Source organism: Triticum aestivum, chromosome 5A, assembly GCF_018294505.1.
Source record: "Triticum aestivum cultivar Chinese Spring chromosome 5A, IWGSC CS RefSeq v2.1, whole genome shotgun sequence".
Lineage (NCBI taxonomy): Eukaryota > Viridiplantae > Streptophyta > Magnoliopsida > Poales > Poaceae > Triticum > Triticum aestivum.
Window position 1 is genome coordinate 496,123,216 of NC_057806.1, and position 6,979 is coordinate 496,130,194.

At 50.0% G+C, this 6,979-nt stretch overlaps 1 pseudogene; it reads right to left on the reverse strand.

The window, feature by feature from the left end:
* Positions 1-2,153: 2,153 nt before the first annotated feature.
* LOC123101452 (4-hydroxyphenylacetaldehyde oxime monooxygenase-like) lies at positions 2,154-3,347 on the reverse strand (annotated as a pseudogene).
* Positions 3,348-6,979: the final 3,632 nt, after the last annotated feature.

A 6,979-nucleotide genomic window follows, 5' to 3' on the forward strand; every position in this document is an offset into this window, starting at 1 on the left:
GCGAGTATGGATTCAATGATTGGAACAGCAAACCTAGGCAAATCTCATTGCCAATTAATGGAAGTGGGCTAAATGCAACAAAAGAAAGGGGAAGGCACGCTTTGACCTAGAAGCTCCTCATATTTGTAATAATTAATATGTGTAACATCTATGTATAAACGTATTCATGTTTTTAGAAAATTGGCATATCGGGCGTATCCTCGTATCCCATACGTATCCAAGTATCCGTGCAACACAGCTTGGGGAGATCCTTTTTTCCTCTGTTTCGAATCAATCATACTCCCGTTATATTTCAACTTTACTCACAGGGCCCGATGTATAAACTTGGAGCAAATTTGTGCTGGAATTCAAAACGATAAAAAAGACTGATTCATGTTAGCAGTCCAAGACATGCGCATGTATATATTTTCTTCATTTGTTCAACTAACTTCACTCAAGATATATTTGCCTGATGTATAAACTCGATATACCACTACCAGAGCTTGTCACACCGTGGTCCTGCCACCTAGCCAGCTCTCGGCGGTACGCATGGGGTGGGCACGAGCATCAGCGGGCGTCTTGCGGTGGAAGGTCAGCCTGCCGGCCTCCTCCATGCACGCCGGAGCCAGGGCTGCCGGCGACAAGGGTGCGGGTCGCAGGAGCAGCTCGCGGGTTCCATCAAGTCCACTAATTCCAATGAGGACTGTTGCCGGAAATAGTGTTTTGTTTCATGTAGAGTCAGAAGAAATAGTGATTTTTTGTTCGACCTTTACTGGATATTCTGGGAAGTTCTTGCCTGCCTTTGTTGATGGTTTGTCTCCTGGTATAAGAATGTTATTCAGAGATATGGGATGGATTGTGTTCTTAATTTTGTCAGAACTGAGGTCCCTCTTAGGTTTGTCAAGTTGATTGCTGCTAGGTTTGATGTATATTGCATTCATTTCTAGAACCTTTTTCGTAGTTATTGCTTAACTTGCAATTTCATTGTATGTATAGTTTTAGGGTCAATCAACACTGTAAATTCAAGTCAATGACAATGGAAATTAAGTGTAATTTCAGTGTATTTGCACTGTGGTTTGAGCGATTTTACTGTATAAATTTAGGGAAATTACTACTGTAATTCATGTGCAACATTGAGTGTAATTCGCGGGGGGGGGGGGGGGGGGGGTGTTATTGTGTAAATCACAAGGAAAATTACACTGTGATTCTTGTGCAACTCACTGTAAGTCGCAGCAGTTACAACGTATTTTTCAGGGCAATTTTTGTTTTTTGTTAGGTTGGTTTGTCTTTGTTGGGTAACATCATTTTTCTATATAGTTTTGGGGTTTGTCAAAGTTAGGTGATAGCACTCTCTTAGTGTGAAAACTGCAAACCTACAGATTTACAGCGTAATTCAACTGCACATTTACACTGTCATTCCACTGTAAAACTGTAAATGTACTACTATAAATTACAAATAAGGCTTCACAAAATTACACTAATTTACAGTGGTACTCTACAGTTCTTTTACAGTGGCAATCTGCAGTTCTTACTGTGCTAATATGCAGCAGTTTTTTCATAATTTGAAAGCGTACTCATGTAATCACAGTGCCATTTTTGTTCTACAGTTGATCTACTTTGTTTTCATGTACCACTGTTTTGTTGTTTTGGAAGTGGGTCATGAGTGCATTCGGTTTGGCCATTGTAATATTTTCACTGTATTTTTTGGAAGTCCAGTAATGCCACTCTAATATTTACACAGTATCAGTGTAAGTTCTGCGTAAATACACTGTAATCACAGATTATCTATAAGTGTAATTTACAAACAGTACGTATGTAAAATACACTGTAATTTTAGAAGTTTCAGTGCTAATTTTAACTCTGAATTGTATGTATATAGACTGTAACTCTCAAGATATCATCGTTAGTACACTGTAATGACAGTGTAATTATCACTTCAATTTTTCTCCCAAATGACGGTGTAAGTTCAACTTCTGGCCATAATGTCACAAGACCCGATGTATAAACTCGGAGCAAACTTGTGCTGGAACTCAAAACATAAAAAAGAGTGATTCATGTTACCAGCCCAAGACGCGCGCATGTATCAATTTTCTTCATTTGTTCAACTAAGTTCACTCAAGATATATTTGCCAGATGTATAACTCGATATACCACTATCAGAGCAGCAGAGCTTGTCACACTACATATGGGGTAGGCACGAGCACCAGCGGCGTCTTGCGGTGGAAGGTCAGCCTACCGGCCTCCTCCGGCAGCTCCCATGACCAGTGCGGGGCAGATTCGCCGGCCGGCGCCGAACGGCATCAGTTCCAAGTGAGCGCCACGGAAGTCCACCTTGCCGTGCCTCCCGCCGGCCTCGAACCTCTCCGGCTCGAACTCCTCCGCGTCCTGCCCCCAGCTTGCGGGGTCCCTCCCGATGACCCACGCGTTCACGAGCACCCGCGACCCCGCCGGCACGTCGTAGCCGCCGATCTCCACCCTCCGAAGCGTCTCCCACGGCAGAAGCAGCGTAATCGACGGGTGCAGCCGCAGGGTCTCTTTGACGACCATCTTCAGGTAGGTCAGCTTCGGCAGGTCGTCCGGCTGCACCCGCTGCTCGTTGCCGGCGACCACGTCCCTGATCTCCTTCTGCGCTTTCTTCAGCACCTGCGGCTTCCGGATCAGCTCCGACATCGCCCACAGGATCGTCACAGAGCTCGTGTCAACGCCGCCGATGAACACGTCCAGGAGGACAGCCTTGACGTGGTCCCTCGTGAAGCCATGCTCCTCGCAGATTCTGACGAGGGCATCCACCAGGTCACCGCCGCCGCTCTCCGGCCTGGGGCGTGCGGGGTCTCGATGCTGCTCCAGCACTTCCTCGAAGAAGCCGTCGAGGTCTCTGAAGATCCTCTCCCGGCGCGCGACGATGCCGGCGAGCCGGTCGAGGAGGCGGCCGGCGGTGTTGGGGAAGAAGTCCTCGGCGGAGAAGCTGGCCGACATGTCCACGGCCTCCTGTAGCACGTGCTGGAACCGCTCGTACTTTCCCGAGAACGCCTCTGCGCCGTACACGCTCCCGTACGCCACCATGGCGATCACGCCGTCGGCGACACAGAACACGTGCTCGTCCAACGACACCGGCCCCGCAGCGTCGCCCAGGGCAGCCAGCGTCGCCCAGAACACGTGCTGACGGGGCCGTGCCGCCCGGCCAGGTCGCGCAGGTTGCGATGCGGTAGAGGGCCCAGTTGGTGCAGGTTGCCGAGCACCGGCACCCACTTCGGGCCCGGCGGCAGCTTCAGCCGCCCTTCCTCGGTGCTGCGCTTCGTCACCAGCAGGTACGAGACGACGGGGATGAGGATGACGGCTGGGAGGAGGAGGGGTAGTGAGATATCCATCGTCTCGGCCGGAGGTTCAGCTAGCTCGCTCACTGACGAGGTGCTGCTGCTCGTGGACGGTCGTCGGGGGTTTATAAAGTGACTGGCAAGGACCTTATGATTGGAAGCCATTGATTGGAAGAAAGAATGGCGAGGGGGCCACATCCCCCCTGAAAATTGGGAGGAGGGTGGAGATTAGGAAGCTAATTGGTTTGATGTCAAAAATTGACAGTGTCAAATTTTGGCAACTATTAAATGTTGGTTAGAGATTCGTTTCATATTAATTTTCGTTGTCAACCACACAAACAATTACGGTAGAGATTAGGATGCTAATTGGTTTGATGCCAAAAATTGGCATGCCAAATTTTGGCAACTGTTAAATGTTGACTAGAGATTGGTTGCATACCCATTTTCGTTGTCAATCACACACTAGGTTGGGGGCGGAGATTAGGAGGCTAATTGGTTTGATGCCAAAAATTGGCAAGCCAAATTTTGGCAACTGTTAAATGTTGGCAAGAGAATGGTTGCATACCAATTTTCGTTGCCAATCACACAAAAAGGTAGAGATGAAGATAGGAGGGTAATAGGTTTGATGCCAAAAATTGGCTTGCCAAATTTTGGCAACTGTTAAATGTTGGCTAGAGATTGGTTGCATACCCATTTTCGTTGCCAATCACACAACAGGTTGGGGGCAGAGATTAGGAGGCTAATTGGTTTGATGCCAAAAATTGACATGCCAAATTTTGGCAACTGTTAAATGTTGGCAAGAGAATGGTTGCATACCAATTTTTATTGTCAATCACACAAAAATTTAGGGGTGAAGATTAGGAGGCTAATTAGTTCGATGCCCAAAATTAGCATGCCAAATTTTGGCAAGTGTTAAATGTTAAGAGATTGGTTGCATAACAATTTTCGTTGCCAATCACACAAAAGTTTGGGGGGAGGGGGGAGGGGGGTGGAGATTAGGAGTCTAATTGGTTTGATGCCAAAAATTCAGGAGGGGGGATTAGGAGGCTAATTGGTTTAATGCCAAAAATTAGCATGTCAAATTTTGACAACTATTAAACGTTGGCTAGAGATCGATTGCATACCAGTTTTCCTTGCCAATCACACAAAAGGTTGCCAAATGTTGGCAACTTTTATTTTGCCAAATATTGGTAACAAACCAATCAGCCTCTAGTTAACGAACACACCCCGTAATAGTCCGTTGGTTTAGAGTTTTCACAATGGCAGGGTGAAGGTTTAGTAAATCATTTGACACCAAGTACCATTTGATCCAACATTGAAATTCCTATAAGATTTTAATTCTTAACTCTAAAAATAAACACTACAATTTGTTTTTGCACTAGATGAACAATTTCTTATAATGCTGAATATGTTTTTAGTTATTTATGAACGACTTTAGTTAGTTAATTCTCCGTCGACTGAGGGCTAGTTGCTCCCGTAATATTCCCATGATATGCATGCTATCGCTCTTAATTTTACGACAACTACATGTTGTCTTGCTGTTATTTTAGATCCCTTTGGGAAGATGAAAAAAATTTCCAGGTCAATGACTTGTGAACTCCATCTTCTCACCACCTGATCGGCCGGTGGCACGTGGCATGCCCCTTCTACGTTTTGAGAGTTGGATCAGTTGGTTATTTAAACTTGCTCACCACATATGCCATATCACTATACTGCCAAAAAACTTGTAGGTTGCTCACCACATGTGTCATGTGGAATCGGTTGAACCTAGCTACTGACGTATGTATGCATCATTTTGGTGATTAGAGGGAGAGCAAGGATTATAGCGAGTATGGACTTAGGTTTTCTAGCGCAATAAGAACTGTTTATTTGGGAGTTCGGATGATACATGTGTAGCTTGATGTCACATGGTAATCGCTCTATCAATTCTTTAAAGTCATTTGACATTATTGGTTACTGGTCACACCTCGCGACCACCTGGTCATGGACCAGCTCAAGAAAGTGTTGCAGCGTGTTGTGTGTGTGGATACGGGGACCAGGCCCTCAACCATCCTCGTCCCATGTAGACGCACCTAGTCACCACATGTCGTGCGCTTGCGTACTGTACCAGGCATCCTACTCGGTGTAGTGGGATGCAACCACAATTGACGGCAAGCATCCTTTGAGGCGTCATCTCTATCTCCGCTAGCTTCAAGTTGTCGCTTTCTAGGAGGCCAACCCTGTCATAGCTATACGATCAACCTATAATCTTAGAGCATCTCCAGCCGTTCGCCCTCAGGATGCCGAAAAAGTAACGTCTGGGGTCGAACCGACTTTTATTTCGGCATGGGGGCGATTGCGTTCCCAGTCGCCGCCCCCAGCTCGCCCCCAAATCGGCGCAAACTCGGCGATTGGATTCAAATTTGTACAAACACGGCACAAACTCGGCGATTTCATTCAAATTTGTACAAAAAGACAGAAAACAAACTACGCCCACTACGCCATTGTCGCCGCCCGCCTTCTACATCCCGAGGAGTCTGTAGAACTAGGTGTAGTCGCCGCCGTCATTGTCATCGTCGTCGCCGCCCTGCGTCCCGCCGGAGCCGCTGCCGTCCCTGTTGCACCCCTGACCAGGGTCGCCGACGCGCACGGGGTTGGATGACCCGGGCGCTTCCTTGTCGTCGCTGTCGAGGACGACGACACCGCCCTCGTTGCGTCCGCGGCGCTGGGCCTTGATCTTCTCGTAGGCCCGGCGCTGGTGCTCGACCTGCTCGCGGACATAGTCCGTCGTCGCCCACTTGAGGGCGGTCTTGTCGGTGGCGGCCATCTCCGCGTGCTCCTTCTTGACGGGGAGCAACCCCGGCTCGGTCTTTGGACGAACGAGGCGGAAGGAACGAGGGGAGGGGCGGCCGCCCTCATTGATGACGAGGGCGCCACTGCGGGTGTGGCGCCCAAGCGGCATCTCCTGTGGCTCCGACTTGATGGGGCGGAGCACTGGCGACCCGGAGGAGAGCGAACCAGAACCCGGCGACGAGGAGGTCGCCGCCTCCATTCACCCTGGCATCTAGGAACTGCCGACAGCGAGAGAAGGGCGGGGCCACCGGATACTCGAGTTGCGGCGTGTTGCCGGTCTTGATGTGGTCGAGGACGGCCTCGGGGGTGCGGTGAGGCACGCCCCACAATTTGCTCCGCCGGTCGGTGTTGAGGCGGCCGGCGGGAATGGTGCCGTTTGCGGACCCGACCTGGTCTTTGTGGCAGCGGTCGAAGTACATCGTCCACAACATGTGGTTGTCGGCGGCATACCTCGGCTCGTTCCGCTGCACCTCCGACAATGACGAACGGATGCAGGCGATCTTGGCGCGCCGTTCAGCCGTGGTTGGCACCCGGGGCACCGGAACGTCACCGGTGGTTAGCCTCCACTAGCACGGCACCTGCTTGTCTGGGGGTGTCGGGTAGTCGACCTTGTAGCGGAGGCGCGCCTCGTCCTCGCGAAGACGGCGTCGGCCGAAGCCGTTTGCCGCCGCGGCGTCGGCCGAAGCCGTTTGCCGCCGCGGCGTCGCCTATGTAGCGCTCGACCATTGCTTGTCGGCGGGGAGAAGAGGGGGGAGAGTGGCTTTTGTGGTGAGAAGAGGCGAGAGAGGAGGCGAGGTGTGGCGATTGTGGCGTTCACCGGCGGGGACGTCGACTTTTATAGCCGAAGCGGGGCG